Source organism: Macrotis lagotis, chromosome 1 (assembly GCF_037893015.1).
Source record: "Macrotis lagotis isolate mMagLag1 chromosome 1, bilby.v1.9.chrom.fasta, whole genome shotgun sequence".
Taxonomy (NCBI): Eukaryota; Metazoa; Chordata; class Mammalia; order Peramelemorphia; family Peramelidae; genus Macrotis; species Macrotis lagotis.
In genome coordinates, this window is record NC_133658.1 from 332,435,053 (window position 1) to 332,452,498 (window position 17,446).

Genomic DNA, 17,446 nt, shown 5'->3' on the forward strand with positions numbered 1-17,446 from the left:
TTAAAAATTATAAATCTATGAAGTTTATCTCATTATTTGAATTTTTACTACATATTTCCTTTGGTCTTAAACCCATGACTATATTTTAACTTTGAAATTTAAACAATTCAGCTACTTCAGGAAATTCATTATTTACACTAATTGAGACTTAGCTGTACTTACAAAGACAATCCATTGATAGATGATGCTTCATATCATGAGGTCTGTGAATTCTGCAAGGTCTTTGAGGAAAGACAATTGGAAAGGGAAGAAGAATGGATGTGGAAAAGGAAGATCGAAAGGGATGGAATAATGTAGGTCCATAGGTAAAGTGGAGAACAAGACAAAACTGTTCATGAAGGTAAGGAAACAATAGAGGGACCATTTGGAGTGGGGAAAAAAATGCCTCTAGAGACTATCAGAATTCATTTAATCGAGGTAGAGTTGCCAGTTGGGGACATCTTAGGAAACATTTCTGATAGGGTAATTGTAACCCATTGTAATAATAATGTTTTTGAAAGCTATGGGGTTATACATATAAAATGCTCTGCAAACTTTGAAGCACAATACAGAGTTAACTATTTTTATTATTATCAATTTGTTTGATCCCTGTAAAACCTCTTTGAGAGAGTCTGGACAGGGATGCTTATCCCCATCTTATAAAAGGGGAAGCAGACTCAGAAAGGTTGTGGGACCTGCCCAATGTCATGCACACCAGTCATTGTCTTAATACAGTTCAGTTTTCTTCCTCTTAACCCAAGTCTCTTTCCACTGCAGAATGTGTAGACACTTTGAAAAATACCTGATGGCAGCACCATCCCTAAAAGTCACCTTCCCCAACAAATATACCCAGTGAAATCAATTTATAGTGAGGCCCTACACCTCTAAAATAGTCACTAAAGCAAAGCCTAAGGAAAACTTCTAGACAGAAGCTGGTTCATTTATTTTGAGGTTTATCAGATTGTAGCCAGAAGTGCCCACATACCTTTATCACCCTGTTTCCTACTTTCATCATGTAATATTAGGCTATTTCCCCCTTATTGACTTGGGGGAGATAGTGACATAAAAACTGCATAAGAGTCTCAGAACATTTTTCAGCTACAGCTGGTAGAACATCTCCTTATTGTTGGATGTATTATACTATAGTCAAATCACTACTAATTAAGGGGAAAAGAAGCCCATAGTCTAAGGCAATCACTTCAGTTCTAATATTTTCATTGCATTCCAGAAGATTATATTGACTTTTTGCTTTTTCCTTTTCATTCACACTCACAAAGGTCAAATTCATAAGCAGAATAAGCCAGTTTATCTGTACCAGTGGTTAATTCAAAAGATCAGCTTTTAAGAATCATTAAACAGAAATGGAAAGGGCTTTAAAACTGTGAAGATTTGAATACTACTGAACTAGCTGGAATTGTAAAGATTATATAAGCCAATCCATCTAATTTTACAGGTGGATGGATTTTTCTCTCTAGATGATCTGGGTGTGTTGACATTATAATTACACTTTAGAATCCATAGCTCTTGGGTTGAGATGAAGGGTCCTCATCAGCAATGAGGGTGGGGGCAGGATGGCAATATTTCTAGCCCAAGAAATGGTAAAATCAAAGAAATGAAGACGTGGCATATCACTTGGAAAGTTTGCCAACCCCTAAAATAGGCTCTGGTGGGGACGTGAGGGAGGAAGAGAAGGAAAGCCTCTTTGTGGAAGTTGTGACTGTAGTAGGGGGCATACTATGAAACAAATAAACTGCAGCTGCCTTTTGGCATAAGTTGGTCCTGATTTTCAGTTGATGCTCCCCAGCCCCACCCCGCCCCCAATTCCATCATAAACACATAGTTATCCTGGCAACTGCCAAGAAAGCATGATTTAAAAAAAAACTCAGCCTATATTCACGTGGCAAGGAGTCAGTTTTCGGTAACATTCCAAAGAGGGATGGATGTTGCAATCGCCTGAGCTGGGATGTTTTCTTCTTTCTCTCCAATGATTTCTTTGACTTTCTAGGGGGTTTGTGGAGTCCTGGGTTCAGTTAACCCTCTGCAACTGAGCTGCATCCCTCCTCTCCCATCCCCCCCAACTTACAAAGGGAGTGAACCTGATCATATCAGATTCTTTCTCTGCATCTTCCTTTCTTCCTTCTTGTCACCCAGATCATACTTTGATTTAAGTAACTGTCCAAGTTATTCTAGTAGCAGGACAAAATGGGGGCCAGGTGAAGGGGGCCAGCTTTCCCAGATTCTGGGCTCAACCCTTTTCAGATACAAGATAGACTAGGTCAGAAGTAGGCTTTAGTTGAATTGAATGATACAGACTCTACTTATTCCCTCTTCAGCCTTCAGCCTTCTTAGCACATCACAAAGCATACATTTAACAACCCTAAAAGAGGTGATAAGTGGATGAAAGAAGGTGAGAAGAATTCCATCTATTATGATAGTTGCTGGATTGGAATTAAGAGGTCTGTGCACTGTCAATGTTCTGTCAACATCTACTCTAATACGTGCACAATTCTTTTTTCCCCCCCAAGGAAATGGGGTTAAGTGACTTGACCAAGGTCACACAGGTAGTAAGTATCAAGTCTCTTAGTCTGAATTATATTTGAACCCAGGTCCTCCTAACTTCAGGACTACTGCTCTATCCATTGTACCACCTAACTACTCCAACCTTGTACAATTCACTTACCACTCTGAGCTTTAGTTTCTGTAAAATAAAGGGATGAATTAGATGACCTTAAGGTCCCTTCCAACTCTAACAGCCTGTGTCTATGGTCTATTCTAGTTCTAACATTCTATGTTCTAACGTTCTATGTTCTCCTGCTCTAATATTTTAAGCCCCATATCTTATATCCTAAAGTCACTCCCACCTTTCGTGTTCTAAGAGTCTATAATTCTGTGACCCTTTGCAAACAACTAGTTTTGTCTTTCCCCCCTATCCCACAGAGGGCAGCTCTCTCCATCTGGCAATAAATTACCCCCAGACAGCGTTAATAGGATCCATTTGTGAGACAAGCCACTGGCTCCCAAGTCTAGGGCAATCCTGCAATAAACACTCACTCAGCTGTGGCTGCGGGTTTGGGTGTGCACATGTACTAGATGTAGAGGCAGCTGCAGTACCACTGACCAGCTGTGAACCAGAGAAAGGGTTAGGTGATAGAGACTTGTAGGGAGGAGATCACCATGAGAGAGCTTTTGGGGGAAGGAGTCTTTCACCCTGCTTGTAGTGCTCTGGGTTCCTAGGAGTACAGATTATACATATAAATTGTAGTGATGATAATCATACTAACACTTTACATTATACAGTACTTTCCAGAAAACAGAATTTTTCTCATACATTAGCTCATTTATTTTTTAGGATCCTATGAGGTCTGATACTTAACTCACTGCATATCAAAAGAAAGCTACTTCCCTCTTTGGGTTTCCTCTTCTGAAAAATGAAGGTTTCAATCTAGATGATCTCTAAGGTTCCTTTTAGCTCTATGGATAGTTCTCTTCCAGTTCTACAATGCTGGGTTCTAACCTTCTATGTTCTAGGTTCCTTTCCAATTCTAGAATTCTATGATAGGCAGAAGGAACAAGATTTGTTAAATGATTGGATTTGGGGTTGAAGGAGAAGCAAAAGTAAAGATGAAGGACTCCAAAGTTATGAATTTGGATAAGTGAAAGGATAGGAGTATCATCAACAGAAATGAGGAGGTTTGGAAGAGAGATTGGTTAGGAAAAAATAATGAATTTCAATTTGGTAATATTAATTTGATATTCAGGTGGAGATATTCAGGAGAATGCTGCTAATATTAGACTGATATAAGGAGAAAGATTAGTAGTGAGAGAAAACATTCAATCCATCCCAGGGAATATTTTAGTAAGGGCTTTCTAGAGACAATGTCTTGATCTTCCATATGAAGCTCATGTTCCCTTTTTCTTCCATGTTACCTTGAATACTGTTCTCAACTAAGACCATTTTCATTATGACAATTTTCTAGACATTAAAAAATTTGGGCTGGGTGTGATGGTGTACAGTATCTATAGTCCCTAATAACAATAACAACAATTGGGGTGGCTATATGGCGCAGTGGATAGAGCACAGGCCCTGGAGTCAGGAGTACCTGAGTTCAAATCCACCTCAGACACTTAAAAATTACCTAGCTGTGTGGCCTTGGGCTAGCCACTTAACCCCATTTGCCTTGCAAAACACTAAAACAAACAAACAAAACAACAATTAACTTTTATATTGCACTTTTAAGTATGCAGAGAACAGAAAGTGGGTCCTAGTATTTTCCCTATTTTACAAATGAAGAAATCAAGGAATGGAATGGTTAAGTGACTTGGCCCTGATCATACAGCTAGCAAGTGTGTGAGATTTGATTTGAACTCAGGTTTTAACTCCAAGTTCAGTGCTCTATCTACTCAACCAAGGAATCTGAAGCTGCTGATTTGTGTTGGGAGTTTGAGTTAAAAATAGGTTTAAAATCAATCAGATGGATCAAAGCAATCCATAGTCATTTGAAAAATTGCTCTAAATCATTACTAATTAGAGAAATGCAAATTAAAGCTTCTCTGAGGCACCACCTCATAAGTCACTTAACAAGTGACTTAACCATTCCATTCCTCTCAGATTGGCCAATATGACCAGAAAGGACAATGATCATTGTTGGAAGGGTTGTGGGAAATCTGGGACACTATTACATTGTTGGTAGAGCTGTGAACTCATCCAACCTTTCTAGAGAGAAATTTGGAACTATGCCCAAAGGGCAACAAAAATGTGCATACCCTTTGACTCAGCAATACCACTACTTGGTCTATAACCTGAAGAGATGATGAAAAAGGGTAAAAACATCACGTACAAAAATATTCATAGCAGCCCAATTTGTGGTGGCAAAGAATTGGAAATCAAGTAAATATCCTTCAATTAGGGAATGGCTTAGCAAACTGTGGTATATGTATGTCATGGAACACTATTGCTCTATTAGAAACCAGGAGGAATGGGAATTCAGGGGAGCCTGGAGGGATTTGCATGAACTGATGCTGAGTGAGATGAGCAGAACCAAAAAAATACTGTACACCCTAACAACAACATGGGGGCGATGATCAACCTTGATACACTTGCTCATTCCATCAGTGCAACAATCAGGGACAATTTGGGGCTGTCTGCAATAGAGAATACCATCTGTATCCAGAGAAAGAATTGTAGAGTTTGAACAAAGACCAAAGACTATTAATTTTAATTTAGAAAAAAACTGTTATCTTATTGTCTGATCTTGCTATCTCTTATACTTTGTTTCTTCCTTAAAGATATGATTTCTCTCTCATCATATTCAATTTGGATTAATGTATACCATGGAAACAATGTAAAGATTGGCAAATTGCCTTCGGGGGGGGGGGGAGGGAAGTAAGATTAGGGGAAAAATTGTAAAACTCAAAATAAATAAAATCTTTAAGAGAAAAATAAAAATATAAATATAAAAACAAAAAAATAAAAATAAAATCAATTAGATGCCCATATTATCTGTCACTAATTTGGTGTAGGACCATCAAGCTACCTTAGGAAAGATGAACGGATCCAAATTGGAAAGAGAGCAAATCAAAGTTTCCTTGCTGACCAACAGCAGGCCCACCACTGTGCAAAAAATGGCTCAGGTAAGGAAGGGGGTAGAAAAGATCTTATAAGGGAAGAGGAGCTCTAGAGGGCACCCTAAGAGGCTGAATTTGTTCTGACCTCTAAATGAGGAGTGTAATGGGTATAGTTCAAAAAAGCAGCAATATAATGGAAAGAACTCTGCCTATATTCTGTGTTCTAATATTTTATGTTTTAATGTTATAAAGTCCCTTCGGAGCTAACATTTCATAAGGTAGATATTTCATAAGGACATAGCAGGGATCTTCTGGTCTGACCCATTCTATACTTTTTGTTTTAATCCTCTATATTCTAAACTGTAATGGTCAATGTCCTTGTTCTAATACTTTATATTCTAAAATTCCTTCTTCCTCTTATATTTTACCTTTGTTTTTCTTGGGTTTTTTTTTTTTTAGGTTTTTGCAAGGCAAATGGAGTTAAGTGGCTTGCCCAAGGCCACACAGCTAGGTAATTATTAAGTGTCAGACCGGATTTGAACCCAGGTACTCCTGACTCCAAGGCCGGTGCTTTATCCATTACACCACCTAGCCACCCCTATATTTCTATATTTTATGTTTTAAGAAAATCCTTTCCTGCTCTAGCATTTTGTGGTTTAACAGGCAATGTTCTATCAGCAGCTAAGTGCCACAATGGATAGAGCACTGGCCTTAGATCTAGGAGTAACTAAATTCAAATCTGACCTCAGACATTTTACTAGCTCAGTTACCCTAGGCAAGTCATTTAACCCTGCTTATCTTGAAAATAAAATAAAAGAAACATTCATTACTCTAAGAACATAGGATCTAAAATTCTCCATTTCAATGGTTATAGTCTATGATTCCCCCTTCCCATATTTCATATATATACCTGCATGCATACAAACAACAGCAGTCTCTTAGGGTTGCCTTGATGGAATATCCTGTTGATCCTTTTCTTCCTTAGATAAATAATCTTTTCTGGAAAGAATGGGGGAAGACTTTAGAGAATGAGGACTAGGGTAGCTATCTTTTCCTCAATATCTAATGCTCCCACTCCCCAAACATCCCCTTCTATCAGGCCTTTAGTCTTATATTCAGTCTGAATCCCATATGCATGTCAGGAAAGGATATCAATAGACAACTGAGTCTCTATTAGTAACAGAAAATTCCATAATTTTCCTGTTCCCATTTTCCCCTTCAGTCAGCCAGGCTCATCCTAAAGAATAAACTAATCACCTCTATTTGCAAAGACCTTTGAGGAATATTTGGAAATATACTCTGAATCCTAGAGTGCCTTAGTACTTATGTGACAAGAAGATGCAATAAAGAATGTTGAGAGTTGGAAAGGACTTAGGACAAAGAATTTTAGAGTTAGAAGAGGCCTTCTGTATTTTTAGCAGCTTTTGACACTGTTTTATCCTCCTCCTGAATTTTTCTCCTATCTTGGCTTCCTGGATGCTGACTCTCCCACCAATTTGATCATTCCTTTTTAGCGATCTCTGTTGGTTTTTCAATGCATCTCCTTTCATCACCACCCTAACACCCCCTGAGTGTGGGCATCACAAAAGCTGTATCTTAGTCTTCTTTCTTCTCTTCTTGATGACCTTACTAGCAACCATGAATGCAATTATTTCTACATAGATGTCCAGTCCTGAATTCTGGTCTCTCATTTACCAGTTCTGGCTGATGAACATCTCTAGACTGTTCCACAGATAGCTTAAGTCAAACATCCAAAATGGAACTCATCATCTTTCTCTCAAACTCAGTCCCTTTTCCAAACTTCCAAACTTATGACCAAGATGGCACCATTCTCCCGGATATTCCCAGGTACACAACTTTGAAATCATAGTCTTCTGTGTTCTCCCTCACCTCTCCCTATCTCCCTCCACATTCAATCTGTTAGCACCTCTTTATTGTTTCTCCCTTTAACCATTCACAAAGCCATCACTCTAGTTCAGCTCTTTATCACCTCTCCTAAGACATCGTGATAGCCTCCTCATTGGCCTCCCAGAGACCAATCTCTTCGCCCTTACCTCTCAAATAGCAGTGAAAACTATTTTTTTAAAAACATAGACCTGACCACATCATTCCCCTATTCGAAATTCTTGAGCGAATCCCTATTGTCTCTGGAACAAATATGTCAGCATGGTGCTTAAGGCCTTCCATAATATAGCTGCAAATTACCTTTCTAGACTTCTTCCATATTACTCCCCCAGAACTGTTCTCTCAAGAAAGCCAAATTGAATCATTACATCTCCCACTTCCATCATCAGCACCAGTCACTCCCCAAACCTAGGCTACATTCCCTCCTCCTCTTGACTTCTGAGAAGTCTCATCTTTTTTAATTCTCAGCTCAGGTGCCAGCACTTCTGAGAAGCACTCCCTGAGATTTCCTCAGCCCCATTTCTGCCAGATGTTAATTCTCTCTCCACCCTCCAGTTACTCTGTACTTAGTCTGTGTATGCACTACCCACCCCCAACCCCAGTCTTTGCTAAAATGTCCCAGTGCCTACCACAGTGCCTTTTATAATATGTGTTTTCTAAATGTGTTTAATGTACTGTTATAACATAAGACGTTAGAACTGGAAGGGATTTTAGAACAGAAAATGTTAGAAGAACTTTTGGAAGTCACCTAATCCAACCCTCTCATTTTTGTAGACGATTAATTAAAGTCTGGAAGAAGGGGAGTGACTTGTCCAAGGTCTCAAATTGAGTTTATGGAAAAAACTGGTATTAGAATCCAGTGTTCTTTCCTCTAAAGCAGAGCCCTGAGAAAATGATCTTCAGAAGTGCTTTCAGAGGAGAAGGGGTGGATGGAGCAGAGAAAGGGTTAATCCCTTCACTGCCAGTTTCTAGGAAACTGCTGAAAGTCCAACTTATGAAAAGAAGAACCTGCCTTTGGCTGCTTTTCAGGCTTTTCTCCACTTTGGAGTGGGGGAAGGAAAAAAGAGAAAACGCGGGAACAGAGATTCTTGGGAAATTCACCATCTGCCTGCCGGGCCCCAGCTCCTGGGCAGGATCCAGACTGGGGCTGAAGGCCAAGGCTCCAGAAGCAAAGTGGAGGGACTGGGGTGTGTCATCTGTCCCATCTCAGCAAGAACACAGAAAACTGAGCCACTCGAGAATAATCAGCAAAAGAATCACTGCCTCAGCTGCACATCTGTCTGGAGCTTTACAGTTGTCAAAGCCTTTTCATATCTCATTTGCTCAAGAGGCAGATATGGACCAAGGAAAAAGGCACTGGATGCAAAATTCAAAGACCTCACTTTGAGATCCCACTCCTTCACATACTGGCTTTGGGACCCTTCTTTCTGACTTTCTTCTCTAAATAAAAGAGGGAGAAAATATTACTTCACAGAGTTTTGATGAGAAAATTACTTATAAATTTTATGGTACTATTTGAAATGCAAGGACAATATATCAGTACATGTGCTCCTAAGCTCACATAGTTGTAAGGAAAGTGATTTGTCAGTCTATCATCTATCTATCTATCTATCTATCTATCTATCTATCTATCTATCCCCCCAAATCTATGTCCATATACTATATATCTATGTAGACTAATAATATCATCAGTAGTAAAGGGGGCTAATAAATCAGGGCCATCCAACCTTACTTTTAAAAGATTTTATTGAAAGTTGCCATTTTAGTGGGAGCTCTGCGGTAGCTTGGCTCCATTTATTAAAGCACCAAAGGAAGCAGCATAAAATCACCCTGCAGACTGCATTTTGAACAACCCTGATATAAGTAATAGTAATTCATAAATATTTATATTCTATTTTATTAAATATTCACAGCTCTATGTAAATGTAAATTATTGCTGATATTATCAAATTTATTTTAGAGATGAGGAAATTGAAACACAGTGAAGTGACTTGCCCCTAAACACTCAGGTGGTTCATATCAGAACCAGGAGTCAGTGTCAGTTCTTCAACATCCTGTTTAGTGCCCTTTCTACCACAGCACACTGCAAGATAGAAAGAATTCTATTCCTTTCTAAGAGTTTTTGCCCCCAGACAGAAATTTTCCAGATAACTCAACTCCTGGCCTGATGTTCACTTCTGTGACATTGCCCACAGAGCCTTGCCCTCCCTGCTTGTCTTCTGGTCCCCTGATCCTCAGTTGGGGAGCAGAAAAGGGAGATACGGCATTAACCCCATCTGTGTATCTAAGAATATCAAGAGCCAGGGAGGTTTCTGTACACAGCATAGCTCCTGGACCCACACCCACAATAGGGCCAAGACATGCCTCTGTGAGACGTGGTATTTATTTTTAGCAACTCTACTGACTCCTTCCATTAACTGGCTCAGGGACTCCCCAGGATTGGGCTGTGCCCTCGGGCCCCTGGCTTCTATGTCTGCCAAGGCTCCAAGTGTCTCCCGGAGCTGAGTGGCTGTGTAGCTCTGATCGATATGGCCATTATGTCATAGTCACATGGTATGATTTATGTCATCTCCACACAGCTGGAAGAGCACTTAGTCTCCCACAAAGACTTGACCAAGAAAGAAATTTAAACAAAAAGGAAAAAAATAAAAAGAGTTTTTTAAGGAGGTTTCTAATAATATCAAAAATAACAGTTCCCAATTCTTTTAGGGCCCTAAAGTTTACAAAACACCTGCCTCACAAAAGCCAACTATATAGTTGTCTCCATTTTATGGATAAGGAAATTGAAGGTAAAAGATGATTAGACTTTTTCAAAGTCACACACATAATAAACAGTAGCAGAGTCAAGACCTGAACCCAGATCTTCTTATTCTCAGATTAGTGTCTTTTCCCTTTTAGGTCATTTCCTCGGTATCATTCTAGTAATAAAGGAAAGGTGCTAAAGCAGTGCACTTCACTATTAAAAACTTGACTATCAGAAATAATGATGAGGAAGATGAATATAGAGGAAGAGAGTAGGAGAATTGGATTTTATCGTCTCAGGATGATCCTCCATTTAGTAATTCTAAGAAGGAATTAACCCTAATTCTGATGTGCACTGATTTAGGGGATCAGGAAATCTGGATTCTACTCTCACCTAGGCAGCTGGGTGTTGTAAGGGAATGGAGTGTTAGTCCTTGGAGTCAGGAGGACTTGAATTTAAATCTGGTCTCAGATATTTACTAGCTGTGAAACTTTGGGCATGTCATTTTAACTCTGTCCTCATCATTTTTCTTGTTTTTCTTGTTTTTCTTTTTCTTTTGGTTTTTTGGCAGGGCAATGGGTAGTTAAGTGACTTGCCCAAGGTAATACATCTAGGCAATTATTAAGTGTCTGAGGTTGGATTTGCACTCAGGTTCTCCTAACTCCAGAGCTGGTACTCTATTTACTGTGCCACCTAGTTGCCCCTCCTCAGTTTTTCTCATCTATAAAAACAGGATAATAATACCTACCTACTAGGGTTGGTGTGAGGATCAATGAGATAATGTTTGTGCTTTAATAAATTCTTGTTTTCTTTCTACTTTTTCTTTTCTCCTCAGTCACAACTCACTGGGTATCCTTAGATAAATGCATTTCCACTCTATGAAGTTTCTCCTCATGAGGGTACCAGAAGCTCTCCCAAGTCCTTTCCAGTGCTATTATTCTGTGTTCTAAGTTTCCTTCTAGGACTAGCAGCCTACATTTAAGTTCTATATATGTCCTAATATTCTATGTGGTTGCTTTCAAACTCTTGAGCTGTGATCTCATTTATTTGAATGTTCCCTCCACTGAGACAACTCACAACCTATTTGCTCATCTCATGATTCTCTTTTTCCATACCCTCCAGGATGTTCATCATAGATGATCCACTCAGTGTGCTGGAGGTCTTCCTCTACTCCAAACATAGAAAGGATACCAATGGAATACTCAGACTGTTCACCTGTTATCCTTTGCCCTTGACTATAACCAGCCCATCTTCTATTCATATCATTCATCTCTCTGACAACATACTTTACTTGTCTTCTTTAATGTTTCTCATTGGTTATGTATTGCAGGTTGCTCATGTCCACCATGCACCTCTCCACTTGCTCGGTGTCATATTCATTCTCAATTATTTGATTAGTTACCCGACTTCAGGTTTATGACAGCAATGGTAGTATTGCTGGTTGGAAGGTTGGCTGAAGGCTTGTAAAAAACCTTGATGGTTCATCAGTTCATGAAAAATTCACACTGCTTTCTGACACAGAAGTGAAAGAGTCTTATAGCTTTTATTTCATGTGTTTCTGCAAATGTTTAAGGTAACAAGTAACAAAATACAGAGATCTGGACAATTCACAGAATTCCTTCTGAAAGCATCAAGGTAAAGAAAATAAGATGGTTAAGAAAGATAAAGTTAAGAAAAAGAAGGAAAGACAGCTGCCAGACCCTACTTGTAAATGGACTGGAAAAGCAACAGCAGCATGGCAGAAAGAAAGGGGAGAGCTTTTAAAGGGAGCTCATCATGCTGACTGTGTTGGGAGCAGAAAGGGCAATGCTAGAGATGTTCTAAGGAGTGGCTAACACCTGAATGTGACTAATGTCAGACATACAGGTAGGGGAGGGGAGCGGAGTACGTGGTACCTTCTAGGAGAAGGGTAACAAGGGAGTTGAGGGAAGGGGTTGAGGTTGTTTCTATTATCTCAGTGACTTAACCTCTCAGAAGAAGTTGAGGTTCTAGAAAACAATAGAAAGGAAATCAGAGGCCCACAGGATATGGCAGGTGAGAGCAGACAATAATACCCTTAATATTTTCCCTTCATCAGTAGAATATTGATATATTTAAAAGATGGACCATTTTGAGAAAACACCTTATCTCACTCCTTTGTAGAGGTTGGAAATATAAATGAAGAAATGTTGCACATAATATAAGATTTGTATGTTAATTTTGCTTAATTTTTCCCCTCTTTTTACTATTAATTATAAAGGATGACTCTCTGAGGGGAATGAAATATATTTATGTTTTATAAAAACAATTATTATTTAAAATTATTTAAATTAAATTTAAATTATTTAAAATAAATTGTTATTCCTAATTGTTATTCCTATTGGGGTCATTAAGGGAGCTCTATATAATTTTTAAAGGACAATTCAGATCAACTTCCTCCAGTTTAGTTCTGGGTCCACCTCGTAGTACATTTGTGTTATCTGTCATCTATATTTATACATAAACATACACATGTCTATAGGTTGTCCATCCAAACAATGTGTGAGAATATGACCAATAGACATTCTTCATCTACTTTTCCCTCATTTGTACCTGATTAGGTAAAATTCTTTTAAGTGGTTACAGTTTCTTATAGGAAACTTAATATTCTAGAAGCAGGTGTGACCAACTGAACCCTCCCCCCAATCAAGCAGGTCTGTGGCATCGGTTGTTGTGCTCATTGGTGGTTTGGGGTCCACTGTATTCATGAATGGTATTGATTTCTGTTTACAACCCCTGAAGGGTTTTTTCTGGGCAATGATGGCCCAGCAGAGCTAAAAGGTTGCACACACTTGTATCTAGACTTTAATGCAACTAGTACACTGTTAACTGCAAAAGGGGTATCTGGAATATTTCACCATCTGCCACATTCCCTCCTCAGCTTGAATTCTGCACTATATCTTCTCCATCACATTAACAAACATTTTTAGTCAGCATACTTTTCCCTGTTTTATGCCTTATCTGATGTTTATGATCAATTACCTGTTGTTACATATTTCAGTAAACCTTGAATGATTCTAATAATTCTATAGAGCTACACACAAGGTTTCAGTTCAAAAAGGCTTCTTCCTTTCCCAGATGACTGAACCTTTAAAGTTCCAGTAGTTACTGCTTCACCCAGGTTTGAGTCCTGACTAAATACTAAGAGACTTTTGTACAGGAAGTAGATGGTCAATTCAGCAAGGTTTCTGTGTTAAATAAATGCAAAATCAAAAAAAGAAAAGAAAAGAAAAAGAAAGTCTCCTTGAGACTCAGCTGTTTTGGAAAAGAAAAAGGGAATTACTTAGTTCACCCCAGTTTGTTGCAATGTAATGAGATACTTAAAATTCAAGACATCATTAGAACAATAGTTTCCTCTCAGTCTTTTTAGAAGAGGAGGACCTGAGTGAAAGCAGAAAGAAATGAAGCTGTTGCTGATAAAGCTATGGAAACCAGTCTTTGGAATATTACAAGATAACAGAAAATAGAGAATAGGCCTAAAGGGAAAAAGGAATAAAAACCTTATTGCTGCTAACTTGATGTTCAAGGTTTGAACAAGACCATCTGGGTCTCAGAATATCCCTATACATATAGAGAGAAGAACAAAATTATTTCTCTGATCTCTTCTAGCTTTAGTGCTCTACACTCTTTTTTATGACATAATAGAAGATAAATGGCATATTCTAAGAAGAAACACTTGTTTAGTGTAGGAGAGGTAGAAATGCAATGTAAGAGGTAGATTTTCTGCCTTTATTGCCTCAGTTAAGTATTATATTCTTGTCTCCCCTTCAGAGCAGAAGATTTTGTCTTTTTGACCAGAATGGGACCCAGGCATGCTCCCTTTCTTTAGAATATTTTCAATTCCCCATCCTTTCTTGCCCATACTTCAAGATACAGCACAAGTCCCAATTCTCAATTAATCAGGGAGACACTGAACAACTCCTATTTTCATAGATTAATAAGAGTATTAGAGCTGAAAAGTTCCAAGAACATAGCACAGAAGAACTGGAAGGGGTCTTAAAGAACATGATGTTTCAAAATAAAATGTTAAAACTAAAAGGAATCATAGAGCATAAAATTCTTAGAGTTTTAGAAACAAGAATGTAATAGCTAGAAGTAACCTTCAGGCATATCTTGTTAAAATATAGAACATAGACAATTAGAGCTGGAAGAGGTTTAGAGCATAGAACACACAGATTGTGAAACACTTAGGACAAACATAGCTTCCCCTAGCCTGGCTCCAGAATATGAGGAACACTGGATAGAATGATGGTGCCCATATGGAATGCATTGAGTGAGTGGTGGTTGCATTTCAAACATAAAGATGTTTCCTGAGCTGGGGTTCCTGGAAGAAATGGGTGATGTGCAACTATAAGTCTTTGATTGGCAGACCCCACTGTGTTGGGTTTGATAAAAGAGTTGCTTGTGTTACAGAAGAGAGGAGCCAATACAAACAAGACCAGGGTAGTGCCATCAAAGAAAGTACTTAACTTTGAGAAGGTGAAGAAACTGGCTTTTACCATCAAAGCCACATCAGCACAGACCATCAGCACAGTCTAGGAGACTAGAAGAGCTGGAAAAGAAGTCAGAATGGAGGAAAGGGGGCTTTATTTATTCACATTTCTGTTACCTTAATATTCAAAGGGTCAGAGAAGGTGGTCAAAAATCTCAGAGGCTTTCCTAATTTGCTGGACAGAAAGTTGCATATCAAAACACCAATGGGTACCCACTGCCTACCAGATGAAGCATAAATAAACTCATCACCTTGGCTTTCAAGGCCCTCTACAAAGTTGCCTCACATTACTTCTTTCAGCCTTATTTCCCACTGCTCTTCTCTAGTAATAGTCTACTCCTTACCCTCCAAAGATGTATATTCCTGCTAACTTGATGTTCCTTTGTTCATAACTTTGTTCACAATATTACCTTGTCATATCTGTGAATCTATCCACATTCTACCCACCTTTACAAAGCTAAGTGGATTTTTTTAGCCTTCTCCAGGAAGTCTTCTTAGTGACTGTGCCCAATAATTTCTCTGACATCTGAAGTTTTGCAACACATACTAGCTACACCATTCATTTTCTGGTTTGTGAAATCTCTTTTTAGACTAAGTTTGTATCTGTGTGTTCTATCTCTCTAATTAGACTACAATTTTTCAGGGCAAAGACAAGGTTAATTGCACAGTATCAGTACAGAATTGTACAGAATCAATAGAGGTTCGTTGTTGTCATCATAGTCATCATCATGATCATCATTATCATTATTGTCATCACCACCACCACCACCATCATCACTATTACTAAATAACCATCCACCCCGGAGTCAGGAGTACCTAAGTTCAAGTCCAATCTCAGACACTTAATAATTACCTAGTTGTGTGGCCTTGGGCAACTCACTTAACCCCATTTGCCTTGCCAAAAAACACCAAAAAAACAGAAACTAGCCATTGAGTCAGTCCATAGACACACACACACACACACACACACACACACTTCATTTTTCAAATCTAGGTCTGTGATTTTACTGACATGAGAAACTTCCTTGTATGGAAACTCCTTCAATTGGTGCAGGCTAGCAATTCATCTTTAATTTCTAATCTTAGCAAAGTATATGGAGCACTGAAACATGAAGTGACTTACCCACAGTCATACAAATAGTATGTGCCAGAGATACAATTTAAATCCTGCTCTTAACTTAAAAATTAAGAAGACAATGTTATACTTATGTGTAATGTAGGAATTGTCCAGTGAGGATCCAATCTTCAAACATCTTTTATCTGTCTTGTCTGGGACCAAGTCATATAGCTGCTTGGGGATACTGTTTTCAAACATGTGTGTTGGAGAGCTCTGTTCTCCATTTCATGTATGATTGTTTCCTAGTCACTTACTTTGTGGTATACATAGGGGTAGGGGGAATAGGCTACCAGAGCTATCTCTCCCCCGACCTGGAACCTGACCGCAGGCCTTACCTCAGTCACTACCAGGAAAAGAGGTCAGATTTGACTTGTTCAGGCCTTTTTGTATGCATATTTAATTCTGACTCAACAGTAAATACTGGGATCTAAGTCAGTGGTATCAAATTCAAGTAGAAATAGAGGCCAGTGATCATACATAAGGATTCCTGTGAACCACTTGTTAATTTTAAAATGTAATATCATCTGTTTTATTGTATTTTTATTTATTTTGTTAAATATGTCCCAATTACATTTTAATCTTTTCTGGGCAGTTCTAGGGAATGCTATAGGCATATGTGACATCTCTGATTTAAGCAATAGCAACCATTGCACTTTAAATTTAAGCCCAAAGTCATTGAATGTGGAAAGCAAGCAAGCAACTCAGTATGAAAGCAGATGGGAAAGACTAATTTTGTAACTATTGTTCTTACCATACTTTCTCAATAAATCTTTTTTTCCAAAAATGAATAGAGTTCTACTGATTGTTTAATAATGAGGAATAACAGAATAGAGGCTCATTAACGAAGTACTAGAAGCTGCAATCCCCCCAGGTATACTCCCAGCACTCTGAATGGTGAGGTAAAATCTTTAGGGACACAACTGAATAGTGGGAGTGGGAGTTAGAAGAAGGAGTCCAGAGGGGCTACATGGCATTCTAAAATTCCTTTCTGTCTAATATTATATGTGACATGTTCTAACATTGCCCATTTTGTTTTATTTTGTTTTGTTTTTAACAAAAGGGAGGATTCAATGTAATTCAACAAATATAAAGTCCAAACTATTTATACTTTGCAAAGTATTAGGGTTACAAGGACAAAAAAGGAAATAATCTCTAACCTCAAGAAGTTTATATTCTAGAGAAAGAAAAATATAAAATATAGAAAGCCAAGAAAGCCAGAAATAACCAGAGAGAGGGCAGCTAGATGATGCAGTGGATAGAGTACCAGTCTTAGAATCAGAAGGACCTGAATTCAAATTCCACCTTAGACACTTAATTATTACCTAGCTGTCTGACCTTGGGCAAGTCATTTAACTCCATTGACTTACAATAAAAACAAAAACAATGACAAAAAAGAAAGAACCATAGTGACAGAAGAGAAGAGAGGAAAAACCACTGATTTTGGAGGCCAAAGAACTAAGTTCAAATTCTGTCTTTGTTATTTACTATTTGTGTGACCTTGTGCAAATCATTTTAACTTTTGGAATTTCATTTTCCTGATCTGCAAGAAATAAGGAGTTTGGACCAAATTGTCTCTAAATTCCCAATCAGCTCTCAGTTTTATGAGCCTGTCATAACTCAGTTGGAT